This window comes from Thermobia domestica, chromosome 3, assembly GCF_964235325.1.
Source record: "Thermobia domestica chromosome 3, izTheDome1.hap1.1, whole genome shotgun sequence".
In the NCBI taxonomy this organism is placed as follows: Eukaryota; Metazoa; Arthropoda; class Insecta; order Zygentoma; family Lepismatidae; genus Thermobia; species Thermobia domestica.
Genome location: NC_137456.1, coordinates 10,957,985 through 10,973,958, shown reverse-complemented (window position 1 = coordinate 10,973,958; position 15,974 = coordinate 10,957,985). Strand labels below are relative to the sequence as shown.

The 15,974-nt window shown below is 38.1% G+C and overlaps 1 protein-coding gene across 1 annotated transcript in view; it reads left to right on the top strand.

Annotated features, from left to right (window-relative positions):
* Positions 1–15,974, top strand: part of dachs (unconventional myosin-IXb-like dachs) — a 553,892-nt gene that overhangs the window by 60,063 nt on the left and 477,855 nt on the right. The window lies entirely within an intron of this gene.

Below are 15,974 nucleotides of genomic sequence, written 5' to 3'. Positions count from 1 at the left end.
TCTTTCATTTGTTTTCATAGTTTCAGTCACTTGTTTTGGACTGCCACCTATCAACAAATATATAAAACATGATTCAATACTTCTATGATCGTGTAAAAGTTGTTTCAAGACCATTTGAGATACTTGTTCAAATGTCTTGAACAACACTCCTTTGAACGTGTAAATTTGAGGTATTGAATGGTCTTGTTCAAGCTTTCTTGGATCGTCTACAAACAGCATTAGTTATTACTAAGTTCGTCACGGTATCTGTTAAAACTCCGTGCGATGTCACAATTACCTCCTTCCTTATGATCCCTGTTCACTCAAGAACCAGGACATTGCATTACCGATGCGTAATGCAAGCAATTCCTTTCTGTGGCTGTTGTATTGACTTTCCCTCATTGGGCGTCGTAGGGAATTATACCTCGTGGTATATTTTACAGGAAAAAGGGTACCCGTTAAGAACGTTGGTTAACATCTGTAACGTGCCACTTAATAGAACGTTGGATATCCTAAGACGACGGTGAGTGAAGGAGACGTAAAACACAGCGTAATCCCACGCATGTGAAGGAAGAGAAAGTAAGAACCGTGCGTATAAATGAGGAAGACATGGGCGCCCGAAGGGGAAGGCAGGGTGGTGCCCGGTCCCCCCTCTGGCTCACGAAAATGTATTAATTTTTTTTAAAGATTTTCTTAATACAAAGAAAAAATACCAAACGTAATATAGCAACCAGTGATTTGAGCTAGAAAATTTTCTTCGGGCGCCCATGGAGGAAGAGGCTAGCACAACCTTCGTTTCGATTAAAATAAATAGTCCAGTATAATTTTGTAAAAAAAAAAAAAAAAAAAAAAAAAAAAAAAATGTTTGATTTTTATCTATAGCGTAAAGGCTGTTGGAGCTTCCCAATTAGCCCATTACTTACGCTTGAAATCAGCGAAAGATGAAGGTAAATTCTTTCTTATAAAAAAAAAAAAAGAAAAAAAAGAAAGAAAAAAGAAAGAGAGGAAGGAAGAAAAAATATTCCATGATAACTTGTGTAGAAATTGTTCGATTTTAAAGCTTTTATTTTTAATTGCAATTATTCCTACTTCTTGGGAGATGATATCGGTCAAGAATTTCATAAATGCTCCAAGTTTTATGAAACAGTGTGTATTTTGTTAGAAACTTAAAACTGATTTTGGGGTAGAAATTGGGAAAAAGAAAAAAAAAGAAAAGAAAAATTGAATTTTCATTAAACATAACCTATACTTTCTTTGAAGGCTTCAAAATTACTTCTATTAATTGAGATCAAAAATTGGTAAAGGGTAAGGTAATAAAGAAAATCTCCGATTTACTTAAAAAAAAAAAAAAAAAAAAACTTGCTTCTAGCGCGCACAGCGTCACTAGCTAAAAATTTTACGGATCGAATCAAAAGTCAGGAGTTCTCTCTGAATATTCTTTTTCTTTTTCTTAACGAAACTTCATCAACAGAGTGACTGACGAAAATGGAAAATACGTTTTGCAGATGTAAAGAAAGAAAAGTGTTGTTACTTGTGTTTTCTGTGTGTATTCTATACAGTCTTATGCATAGTTTCGTGTTTATCAAGAAATTTGCTTTGAAGCATATCAAAAGAGCATGATAGGAAATTTCTTTGGTTTGCAAAGCAATCTAAAAGAAGAAGGTTTCTTTTTGATTATTTACCCGCTAACCGGATACGCATTTACAAAAGTAGGGGCCGCGGTGGCTCAGTGGTAGAGAATTCCAAGTATCTTATAAAATAGCGGATCTGCCCTTACAACAAAATCTTGAAGCCATACGTCACAGTTTCGCCACCCCTACTATGCCCGCTCCGCCCAATAGGATCGCAATGTTTTGAGCCAACAATCATGGCGGAAACGAAAGTAGCCAATCAGGCAATGGCAGAAACGAGAGTAGCCAATCAGACATCCCGATGCTCGGTTGTTTTTTGGCTTCATCAATTTAATAGGATGAAGATACATATGGGCAGATCCTCTATTTATAACATCCTTGGAGAATTCGCCTCTGGTGCATGGGGTCCCGGGTTCAAACCCTGCTCCCGCCAAGTGAACTTTGTGGTGGACAAACACCGTGTGCGTGGGTTTCATCGGGGTTCTCCCGTTTCCTCCCTCTTTCTTCATTCCATCCTTCTTCCAGCCAGCCTTCCTTTAGCCTATCCGTGGGACGTAAAACTCAAAATTTCACTTCACTTCATTTCATTTAGGAAAGACTAAGAACATACCCCCCCCCCCTCGCTGTTGGTCTGGTGGCTAGAGCACGCATCTTTAGTGCACGGTACCCCGAATTCTGTTACCACATGTAGATCGTTAAAACTTGAACATATATTATGATGATTTGGATTCCACCGTAGACTGTCGGTTCACGTCTCATACACCCTCTGTGCTGAAATAAAGCTGAACTTTAATAAGTAACAACAGTAATATGAATAGGGCATATACAGGGTTATTACAAATGATTGACCCGATTTCATAAATTCACTAGAGCTTTATCGTTGGACATATTCTCGCAAAACTTAGCAGACATATTGAAAAATTCAAAAAGCTTTTAGTAAAAACCAAGTGGATATTCAAGTTCGTTCGGTGCAGTATGTTCCTATCAATCCGTTGGAAAGCACTGTTGATGGGAGCTCTCAGTTCTGTTAAGTTTGTTGGTAGAGGAAGCATAAACAGTGTATCTTTCCCATAACCTCACACACAAAAATCGCATGTTGTTAGATCCGGAGAGCGTGGAGGCCATGACAGGAATTGCTGATCATGATCCCCATCACGACCGATCCATCAGCAACGATAGGTCGACCACTTGATTTCCCCTTGCAGTAAATTGTAAACTGTGCGTATCATCGCTGAATGGACTTGGCAGCCGGTGGCTCTTTGTTGAGCTTCGTTGGGAAGTGTCGTTGGAGTGTTAGGACGAACTGATGAGTGAAACTCGAGTACAACATAAGCTTTCTCTGCACCTATTGGCATCTAGAATGAATGCTCACTGCTGTGCTCTCGTGGCAGAAATCAGAAGCGAATCTGCAACACACACACACACACACACACACACACACACACACACACACACACACACACACACACACACACACAAAACTTTTTGAGTATTTCAATATGTCTGCAAAGTTTTGTGAGGAAATGTCCGGTAATAAATCCACAGAGAATTTATAAAATCGTATCAGTCATTTGTAACAACCCGGTATATTATGCGAAAAAAAAATGACTGTTTATTATTTTCTTCCTAGTACTGTCTTGTTATAATGTTATCAAATAACAGTGTCACGTGTACACCACGTGAAGGAATTTAGTTTATTCGTATTTTCTTGATTATTATTGAAACCGGAAGTTGTAATAAACTTCTACCATTTCCGGTTTTAGCAGAGAGAGATTACAGCAATATATTCTCAGGGCACTTAATTGATTGCAGAAAACCGGTTCTTATTATCTATCACCATTTATCAACGTTAAAACCGGAAGTGTTTCATTTATTCCATTTCAGGTTTGAATAGATGTTTAAGAGAGAAGGTGGTAGTGCTACGTCCATTCAAAAGAAAAAAAAATAACTCTTTTCGTTATTTCCTATCTTTTATGCTCTAACCGGAAGTTGTTGATTTCTTCCATTTCCGGTTATAGTAGACGTAAGGATGAAGATGAAATGTGTTCTTGGGACGCTTAATGAATTTCGCCCTTGCACGCTTCGCACCAAGGGCGCCGATCATGGGGGCCAGGGGGCCCGGGCCCCCCAAAGCTCACGAGGGCCCCCTATTGTATTTATGAATATACAATATTTGGCATAATTTGAATGCAATTTGTCCATAAACCCTCATATATATATATATACCTTCTGCATCTGAATGGGCCCCCCAAATTTACAGAGAAATCGGCGCCCTTGCTTCGCATTCGCAGTATCTGTTACTGCTTTTGCTCTGTAGTGATCCATGTTAAATCCGGAAATGATTGATATCTACCTCTTCCGGTTTAAATATCAACTCCAATGAATTTGTTCCTAAATTTTGACCCTCTTCGTTCTGGCGAAAATTGATGATGATCGATCTAGTAGTCTTTAAGATTATTTTGTCTGATGAACGGGTAGGGGCCAAATATGCATAATACTACTTGTTTCAAGTACGAAACCCAATGTTGCTAACTTGTTGGTTTTCCACTAAATTTGGGGGAAGGGAGAGTCTGCCCTGGAAACTATTTAGTAGAAACAATTTTACTAGAATTTCCTGGTGAGAGGAATTCTATTTCCTTTTCTTATATCAAATTTCCTCTAATCTTGAGGATGCATGTCCACTTTACCCAGGAGTGCATATACCCGTAAGGTACATGACCTCCGTTTAAAAATAAAATAAAATACTCTCAACCTGTTGCCTTCCCACACCGAAAAATTAGTATCATTATTAAAACTCACGTAATGATTCAGACCCCTAATACATCTGGATTAAAATGTGCTTTGCTTGTTTAATGACTCACCTCGTGTGGGTTGTAAAAGCCCCGAACCCCCCCCCCCCCCCCCCCGTGTGTTACGTAAAACAACCACAGTTTATTCTGTACTCCTAGATTTAAATATGGAATGTAAGATCATACTGTAAGACAAAAAAGTTGGTATTATGTCAGTTTTTAAAGTGAATGGCTTTTGCAGTTAAAACATAAAAGTTAATGAAAACATGGTTATTGAATTATTGAAATGAAGTGCTACTCTTGCTTATTTTGAACTTGATACACATCAACATAGTAATAGTATAGAATATACAAATAACGATACACATATTAAATTCCAAGATTAAAAAAACAAAAAAAACAAAAAAACTTCTCACACAGGGCTTGAGAGAGTTTCAGTTGAATAATTCTAGACGATGGTTTACTTTACCAGTAAGTTTCAAGTTCAATACTCTATCGGCGGGAGTTCCCCAAGGATCTAATCTAGGTCCTCTGTTGTTTCTTCTTGTAATTAATGATATTCCTCTGTGTATTAAAACTTCTCAAGTGCTTCTTTTCGCTGACGATCTCAAATTATACTCCAAAGGAAGTTGAATTGATGACTGCGTGAAACTTCAACATCTACAGAGAGTTCAAATATTGTGTGATAAGAATAAATTACTCCTGAATGTGTCCAAATATAAATTTGTATCTTTCACGAGGAAAGAAAATCTAATTAATTTTACCTATACAATAAGTGGCACTTTCTTGTCTACCCCAAATATTATCAAAGATCTAGGAGTTATATTTAATAACAAATTAACCTTTGCTCAACACGTTGACGCAATATGAAATCCAGATCTTATTAAAATATCTGAATTAACATTATTTAAGAAAAAAAAAAACAATTAATTTACCAACATAATCCGAATTCCTTGAATTTTGTTGATTTGTCTTCGCGGCGCCCACGCGACGGCTCTGCTCTGGTGCATAGGATCCTAGGTTCGTCCCCAGCTCGCGCTAAGTGAGCATTGTGGTGGACAAACACCATATATGTGGGTTTTCTCGAGGTTCTCCCATTTCCTCCCACTTTTCATTCCACCGTTTCTTCCATAATTATTCACTTACTTTAATCATCCGTCTCCCTTAGCCTAAAGGGTACAGTTGTGAAATGTTAAACTGATTTCAAAACATTACATGAACTTAAGTTAACAAGACGAAATAGTCTCAACATTCATTTCTCTCTTGTACGTCTGTAATATTAATTTCATTTAAATATTTTTGGGAGTATGTTTGGAACGTGAAATTAATCTTTCTCTCGCATTGTTGTAGTGGGAAACAATAATAGTGTCGGGGATCATTGTTTCGTACCATTGTTATACTCTTGCTGCAGCAACTGAAACTGTAGGTTCAAAAGCTCTGATGTAAGATTCCATGTTAATGCGCCATGACCGCAAACCTGGCAACGGAAAGTCCTTTAGTAGACAACATTCCGTCACAGTAGTCTTTTTAAAGAAATGTATCTGGTACATATTTACGGTTGATTTTCTTGCATTGTTGATCCATAGAACAATTTTCTTTTAAACCAGGTCGAATGGAGGGAGTCAGATGAGAAGAGAACCCAGACAAAGGTCACGTGATGGCGTGGGTGTCCCTCACCAAAAGATGAGAGGTTTCCTGCCGTCCCGTCACACCTTGTGCTCTTCCACCTGCCTGCGTCCAATCATCGCATCAACTCCATTCACAACAATCACGATTTCTTGTTCTCCCCCCCCCAAAAAAAGAAAAGCATCTTCTCCCTCTTTAAACCACTTCCTCTCGGTCAGTCGTAACCTATAGCAAACAGTGGCGGCGACTGAATGCCAATTCTAAGGGAGCAATGAATTACCATTTTAAATTGGTGAAAAGGGATTGTTCTAGTACTTCCGAACGTAATGATTAACACGTCAGGTTCTGCTTTCGGGGCTGGTCGAAAGTAGTAATTTAAGCGGAGGCACTATAAGTACAGAAATCAAAAATAAAATGGAAACTCTTAGTTTTACGTCCCATGCTTATGTCGGCTAGGGTAAGGAGACGTTGATGATGATAAATGAATGAAATCGAATAAAGAAAGTGGGAGGAACGGAAGAACCACGACAAAACCCACGCACATGGTGTTTGTCCACCACAAAGTTCACTTGGCGCGAGCTGGTATCGAACCAAAGACCCCATGCACCAGACCACTGAGCCACCACGATCCCCAGTACAGAAATCAAATTATAATTCATAGCAATTACTCTTGTAGTGCGTTCGGTGTTCTTTCTTTGTTTCTGCTCCAATGGGCCTTCAACTATCTTTTAGACTAGGGGGTCCCAGTTTTTTAGCCTAAAAACCCAGGATACCAAATGAAAATTTACCGTATATTCATATTTATGTACTTGCTTTTTGTTAAATATTACAACTAGCTAAATAATAGTTCGACACTTACAGTGGCGGATCTGGCTCGGGGCCGGGGGAACCGGCCCCCATTTTAATGACAAAAATAATTGAACCTGTTATTTATAGACTTTTGAAAGTTTATAGTAAACTCATGATATATCTTTTATTATCTGGTTTTTGGCTGCCCCCAGTTTTTAACTTCTAGATCTGCCACTGGACACTCACCAAAAGTGAGTGATAGAGAGTAGATTTATTCTATTAGTTCAATATCGATGGCCAATAAAAATTGATTTTTTTTTAACCTTTAAGCGTCCATTGACGCAACTGCTGCGTCGGGGATTTAAACCTCAATAGTTCAGCCTCTAATTAAGATAGGAAGATGATTTTTTTATAGATATACCGCATTGACTTGACACCTAGTCTTCCATTCCCAGCGCTGCCTATCGGCTGAAGGAATTCCACTCCCTTTCGCTAAGGCTCTTTCGCTTAGCGACAGCTAAACCCTTATTGGCTCTTCGCGTGGGTATGTAGCGGGTGTGAGCTTTAGTTCACATTTTTGCCACGCCTCAAGACATTTTGGCAGCACTATACCAATGTATTCCCGAGGGATGAAGCTTTTCGCCGATGTGCATGTGGGGGATGGGAGGTACTACGGCGGGGAGAGGAGAGGGAAGTTCGTTGGCCATTCCTCCCCCTTTTGTGGTACACCCATAAAAATTGGCATATGAAGTAGTCCCCTATATGATAATAACTTGTATGTGTACTTGTTGCTTATTTTGTCAGCGTAGGATGACTGCAAGTGTTGTCAGTCAATTTTTTTCATATTTTTTGTAATTTTTGTTTCTTGTTTTTTCTACGAATGTGGCGGGAATTGCACGAATGTTACCTCGTTAGAATCTGTGGTTTATAAGCTTTCCATCAGTGTATGAATCATGACTCTGTGATAAAAATAAGGGGTCATAGAGCCCCCAACGTGAAAGTCTACGATTTTGTTAAAATTCCTGCCAGGCGTCTAAAGGTTAATGGCACAAATGTTATTAATTTGTGTTTTGGAGAAAATCCGGGACATTTGGAATTTTGAACAATTTTGACAAAGGGAGAAGGGGAAGACGGAGGTAGTAGCTCCGGGACGTGCTACTGGAACTACCAGAAGAAAATTTCCTGAAACAACAGACCACTTTTTATTTCTTTCTTATTTTCCCGAAAGAAACCAACCATTTCTGCAAAAGTGATCTTGTCTTGTTCCTTCCGCTGGCTTTTATGTACTGGTTGTATACCGCAACAGCATTCCTTCATTTTTAATCGCTTGACATCCTTCGACCATAGCTTCTGTGAAGACAGAGAAAGAGAGAGAGAGAAACGAGTTTTGCATACTGCCGCTTGTCAACGGAACTGAACCATTTCGAATGACAGCTATAAATTGCTTGCCACTTTTCAGTTGTCACTGCTAAAAACCCTTTCCGGAGCAGGGTAGGAAATTTTTTTAATCGTGTTGTTTCTCTGTCACCAAATTTTCGATTTTTTTTTTAAAATGTCTATTTGCAACTGCCGAAAGGAAAAACGAACACCCAGGGCCCTCCCTGCTTATTCAATGCTTAGCATGTTTGCCTTTCATGATGGGGTCTTAGGTTCGATTCCCAGTGTAGGGGCACCGGACGTAGTGTTGCAGATTTCACCTTAAACTGTGCTCAGGTAGCCGAAGTGCTGAAAGGAGACGCTAAATTTAAATACTCAAACAAACTAATTAACCCCTTACCGCATGCCGTGCCATATATGGCACATACCCTTTTTTCACTTTAGCTTTTTTTTGTGATTTATCAAAGGCATCAAATGACTGTTTTGTCTGCTGTGTGAGATATTGACGTGTATGAATAAGATATTTTGGTGTCATCTGGCATGTTCTTTGTGAGTTGTAAGTGTGTCATATATGGCACTTACTTATTTCTCGTCGGAATTAAGTGAAAAATCTAAAATTCAAGTTTTAGTTCATTTTTCAAGTTCTCATATGAGGATTTCTAGTACTGATTATTATTATTATTATTATTATTATTATTATTATTATTATTATTATTATTATTATTATTATTATTATTATTATTATTATTATTATTATTATTTGCTAAAAGAAAAATTCATGCAGAAAGGGGTTAATGAATTCCAAGAGATATCTTGAGCTGGCCGTTATTGAAGAGCCAGACTGATATTTTATTTTACCTCTATTATTCAATAACACTAGTTAACAAATTTAAACTTTTTGTTTGTTACATGAGAAAAATCACCTGATCTTAAAGGAACTTTTTGCGCTGAATTCGAATATGCACTCGGTTTCTCTCCTTCACGTACAGTTTTCCCTAACAGAGGGATTTTCGGGAAATTCCTTCAAAAATTTCCCCTTTTCAGATATTTTATTCCCCTAGCTCCTGTCCCCTTACATATAGTAACATAGAAATTATAGCTAAGTATACCTTGATTTATATTTAATAAACCCTAAAACTTTCGTAAAAATCGCTTTGTTCTTTCTAGAGAAATAAATATATTTGTATGTATACTGTGTGCACTGTTTATTGCACCTGATAGTAATGCTTTCAGATCTCCTGAGTTGGGGTAAAAACGATTTGCTTTATTACTACAAACACAGACATAAAAATGAATATTTACAATAGAACCCACCAACCATCTGGATGATTGTTATTTTTGTCTCACAGTAGTTAAGGGACATTCTAAAAAAAGCAAATACACAATAAGTTATCCCAACGTTAAATCCGCAATTAGACCTATTCCGTACGGGGATGAACTTCCACTTCCCGAGCCCCCTACCAACTGGGAAGAGATATGGCCAAAAGACTCTGATGATGATCATGACCTTGATGAACCATCGACATCAACATGTACATCCAAGGATCCAACGTTCATCCCTGACTGTGTTCGCGAGCCACATTTCATCCGGCAATGTGAACTTAATGACCTAGTCCGTGATTTGCACCTCACAAAACAAGAGGCGGAACTTCTGGGATCAAGGCTCCAGCAGTGGAACTTATTGGATGCAGAAACGAACATATCAGTGTACAGGAAAAGGCATGTTCAATTTTCAAGCTATTTCTCAATGCAAGATAATGTGTGTGTATGTACGGATATAAATGGGTTGATGGCGGAGCTAGGAATTCCTTACGTTCCAGAAGAATGGAGGTTATTTATCGACGCGTCAAAGGTCAGCCTTAAAGCTGTCCTTTTACATAATGGAAATAAAAAACCTTCTATACCACTTGCGCACTCAGTGAAGATTAAGGAATCCTATGACACCATGTCCAGACTTTGCTAAATCTTATAAATTACAAGGACCATTGTTGGCAAATATGTTGTGATCTCAAGGTAGTTGGTATTTTATTAGGACTGCAGTGCGGTTACACGAAGTACCAATGTTTTTTATGTTTATGGGATAGCCGAGCTGATGACAAACATTATGAAGTGAAGGAATGGGAACCTAGAGTGAATTACGTACCTGGAGAATGCAACGTCAAATACGCTCCTTTGGTAGATCCTAATAAGATATTACTACCTACCGCCACTTCATATCAAGTTAGGACTTATGAAAAACTTTGTCAAAGCCATGGACACATCTGGTGAAGGTTTCAAGTATTTGCAAGATAAGTTCCCTAACCTGAGTGATGCTAAGATTTCAGCGGGAGTGTTTTTTGGTCCCCAAATTAGGAAATTAATGCTTGATGATAGCTTTGACAGCAAGTTAAACAGTGCTGAGCTAGCTGCCTGGACAGCATTTAAGTGTGTTGTGCGCAACTTTCTGGGCAATAACAAAGCTGAGAGTTACACAGAAATCGTACAGGACATGATACAGAAATACAGAGAGTTGGGTTGTAGGATGTCTTTAAAAATCCACTTTTTGCACTCCCACCTCAGCTTCTTTCCTGCTAACCTAGGTGCTCTCAGCGACGAACAGGGGGAAAGATTCCACCAAGATATAATGGCAATGGAGAAAAGGTACCAGGGACGATGGGATCCTTCAATGATGGGGGACTATTGTTGGGGTCTTGTTAGAGAATGCAACATTTCTTACAAAAGAAGGAAGTAGTGTACGTTTTTGTAACCCAATGGAAGTTTCATATATTGTGATAGTTTTGATTGTCTTTTCATGATCTTTTGGTACATTTGTATTATTGTTTATTGTAAATTGTCACACTTGTAAATTATATTGTATTATATTTTATATATGTGTTTGTGGTAATAAAGCAAAACGTTTCACCTCAACTTAAGAGATCTGAAAACATTACTATAAGGTGCAATAAACAGTACACACAGTATACATACAAACATATTTATTTCTCTAGAAAGAATAAAGCGATTATTACGAAACTTGAAGAGTTTGTTAAATATGAATCAAAGTATACTTAGGTATAATTTCTATGTTAGTATATGCAAGGGGACAAGATCTTGGGGAGTAAAATAAACGGAAAGGGAAATTTTTGAGGGATTTTCCCGAAAATCCCTCTGTTACGGGAAAATCGTACGTGATGGAGAAAAACCGAGTGCATATTCGAATTCAGCGCAAAAAGTTCCTTTAAGAACAGGTATTTCCTTTTATGTAACAAAACCTTTGTTAACTAGTGTAATTAAAGATAAAGGTGGAATTATGAGCTCTTCATGAATCGCGACGAATGATCGGAAATTAAGGTGGATCACTAGGTGTTCCCAGTGCTATGCTAAACGCTGCTTAAATAGTGTGGCGTTGCCAGATAGTGTCGAGTGTTTACTGATGGCAGATAATAAAGGAAGTAAGCATGGAATTCTACTTGGATACTTACTGGAGAAATTAATTTTCGACCCTTACCGCAATTGTGCATCTCAAACTGCAACGCTATAATCGAGAAATTTCCTTATTGTGACTACTAAAGTAAACGTAAAAATTTGGCAACAACGCATTATGGCGTTCTGCGCAAGTTTCGTCTCTAAATCTATTTCCTTAATTGTAAATTAATATTTAAATAAAATATGAAACATAACACGAAAAACGGTCAAACAATATATCTATTTCGTAATAAGATCGTTGCTTTAAAATATTTTACACATACAAATAAACATTTCGTAAAACTGAGCTCTTCTAGTAAGATCTTACAGCAAGTGCCATCTTGTGTGTTCATTGTAAAACGAATCAAATATTTTCTTTTATTTGTTACATTTCTTGATATCAGGAGACACAACCAAATGAGTCAGTGTCTTGTGCTGTAGTTGAAACATAACTCTATCTTATAGTACAATATTTCTAATATGTAACGTTTCATTGCGCAGTAGTTAAGGCAACGAGCTAAAATATGTACTGACTTCCGGGTGGTGGTCCACCTTAAGGTTACAAAGCTTGTAGTGAGACGTATATATATTATTTCGTGCAACCAATACAACCAACAAATAGTTACCCCATCAGAAAGTCGCGGTCGGAAAGAGGGATTGCCGCCGGAGGCAGCCGACACCCATCCGTGGCGGCACGACAATGTACTTGTTCAAAGTTGCCGACCTTTTGCCGAGGCGGCAAATGGTCGAAAATCGTAAATTAAAATGCCCTTTACCGACTGTTGCCGATCGTCAGAGTCGGCAAAACAGTCGGAAAACCCTCTTTCCGAAGGTCTGCAGACTTCTTATGCCGGTCTCTTTTTGACAGTGGCGCCGGCGCATTTAATGCTCATTTCCTTCTGTTTACCGACTGCTCAGCAAGGCAACTATTCGACGCGGTCGAAAATCGCGCTAAAAGACGCCGGCGCCGGCAATCCGACCGCAGCATCTGGTCGGCATGGACAAATTGTCCGACTGTAGCCGGCAGAATCCTGATGGGGTATTTGGTTAGTTTATTTCCGACATAGTCTTCATATAAATTGAGGCATTTGTTGCATCGTGGGATGAGTTTAAAGATTGCTTCGTGGTAAAAATTCTGTCCTTGTGTGTTCAGCCATGTGTTCATGAAGTGTTTCACCTGCTCATCTAAAGTGCTCCTAGGTACTCCTTCAAGTGCAGGAACAGGTGAAAATCGCTTGGAGCGAGATCCAGGTTGTATAGAGGACCACAATCAGCTCCTCTACTCGAGCTGTGTTCTAATCTGTTGATGCCGTGCTGGATCGGCCGCTGCGCTTCTCGTCAGTGACGTTTTCTCTACCAGCTGCAAACTCTCGACACCATTCTGCTACGTACATGCTGACGAGATGTTACAGTCTCTCCGAAAACCTCTATCATCTGCCGGTGAATTTCAGTCGCAGTTAAATGTTTCGCTCACGGAAATTGAATACCTGAAACGATTTCTTCGCAAGACCAGTATTTCAAACAAGTCGCCATTTTTGTTTACCTACAACTAGCACCATAGGTGGCGGGTGATTGAAACTCTGCACAGTTGCCAACTCCATATATTAAAATTACCACACACTCCTCATTCCCCTATAACAGACGAAACCCCAGAAATATTTGCCTTGTAACCTTTGTTTTTGAACCTCTCTCGTATGAACCCTCTCAATATATTTTCATACAGAGCTCTCAACCGGAAGGTGGCAATTTGAACTGTTTGTTTAGTAATATATATTGACACCAGAGCATTCTTGTTCAACCGTGGGTTGTAGTATTTTCGTTTTCTTGTTTTGAAAAATTTTGAAAGGTTAGTATTATGCTTTTAATTACAATGTTCAATCATTTAACTGCATGCTAATATATTATTGCAATTGATAAAGCACATTCAAAAGATTGTTTTTTGTGTAGATACTAATTAACTTTGGAACCTATAAAGTTTGATTAAGATGAGCGTTCCAATTCCAACATGGGAAGAGTTGTCGGGGAGGGAGTAATTTACCGCAACTAAGTAGCTTTCATTCTACGCGCTCTTCAGCTAACCTTTTCGTCTTCACGTACGATTTTTCTGTCTTAATATCGTCCATTAATTGTAGTCTTCTTCACCACCTCCCTTTCTTTCTTGCTACCTGCCCACCATACCCTCTAGTAAATCCCTCGTGATACAGTTTCTTCTTAGCCAATATCCCAACCAAATTCTATTCCTCTTCTTAATAATATCTAAAATTGTCCTTTTCTCTCTCTCTCACCACTTCTAACACCCTCTCATTCTGCTCGACCTAGCTAATTCTCTTCGTTCTTCTTCACACCCACATTTCGAAATCTTCCAGTCATTATATCTATATCTATATCTATATCTATCTATCTATCCTAGATGAAAAAGATATCCACCAATATCTTACTACTAACCTCCACATAGTCATGGAAAATAAGTATTCCCGCAAATAATATCAGTGCGCGCTCAAAGTGTGTTTACTAGCCCATCTAGATTAATTCCACTTACCCCTTCCCCAGTAGCGGATATAGAAGGTAAAAATTGGGAGGGCTATGATACATAAATATCATATGGTACATATCCTCCCAGATTATGATACATATATCATAAGTTTACTATAAACTTTAAAAAAAAAATATATAAATAATAGCTTACATTATTTATGTCACTCAAAAAAACAGGAAGGGCCTAGGCCCCCGGCCCCGGCCTAGATCCATCACTGCCCGGGCCCCAGTTGGGCTTAGATCCTGTCTGTATTAAACTACTATAATAATTATCTTATTTGCCCTTTTTCAAAATTTGCTAAAAATGTACTCTTGTCTGTATATCGAAAATCTTGTAGTATACTGATAGTTTGTATAAAATTTCCAACTCTGTTTCGGCGCGATGTATTCTTCGGTAAAATCCCATGGGAAAAACAAGCAATCGGTCGCGTGTGAGTGCCGGGTAATGTGGGAGACACGCCAATTTTAATAATGAAATTATACTCCGGTTAATGTGATGATTTGTGCAGAGAAAAACACACCACTTAAGGAGGAGTAAAAAAAAAAAAAAAGTTTAAATTGTCTGGTTTTATATTTCTGGAGGTCTCTGAAAAATATACACACACTTTATACAATGGCAAAGTGATAATATGCTTTTATTTTCTTTCATGAAGATTGCAGTGAGCGATAAGTTCTGCTCTGGTGGAGGAAAGGCGCTCTATAAATCAGGATTTAACTAATTGCAGACGTCTTAGCCGCGCTTGTTTTACCAACTGAGATTCGCCATATATCAAATGCTACTTTAGAAAAAAAAAAAGTACAAAACTCGCAATTTATTGGCGAAAAGTAGGTATATTTTGTCATTGCACGTAAGAAACACATTACAGGAAGAATTACAAACACAATAGGGAAAGAATAAGTTAAAAAAATATATATTTGTATAAGATAGCAGATGGAAAAATGTTATTTTTTGAAGAGACAAAGCACGTTATCGGAGCTCAAAACAATAGGCTTGTCAGGTGCTTGATAGTTATGGTATAAAACCGGTTCAATGGCTGATTTCAATGTACAATGCTTCTTACTTTTAGAGATGGTAATAATAGACAAGTGCCAAAGAATGTACTTCTTTCTTTGAAAGAAATTATTATAATCCTCTTACAGGTAGATTGTAATACTACTTATCTTGGTCAGTTATCTATTCATTGCACATACAATATTGCTGAGTCTTAATTCTAAAATAGTAAAGCCAACTGGTTATTTAAAAATACAATGAAGAATATTGAGCTTTATTACATTTTAGAATTCTACAGGCATCTTCAGTCAGGTTAGAGGTAGCAAAAAAAAAAAAAAAAAAAAAAAAAAACGGGACTGTAGTTCTTTCAATAATCTTGAAGTACTTCTGTATAATATAGATTATTTTCCTGGCAACATTGCTGATTCTTAAAGACAGGTCTGTCTTTACCATATGTGAAACACACGCATTTGCATGAGGCGGTAAGTTTCGAGAGGGTGATAAAATCTGTCATAACTATATTATTTAAAATAAATATTTCTTGCTGGAAAAAAGACTTCATGATGGGCGTCGTCCTACTTGCGACAGTCTTATGTGCGACAGGAACTGTTAACTGTCCTATGAGCGACCGATTCGATCTGTTAACTGGCCTATGACTCACCGATTCGTTCATCTCTCGCAGGACTTAAAAGTTCATCTAGCTATAAGGGATTATATCAGATTGCTCTACAAGTTTTCGTATAACTCAAAATAAGGGAGAAGGCGAATTAAGCAATTAGTTTACGTTTTGGTGGCTTACAACAGGGGGTAAAG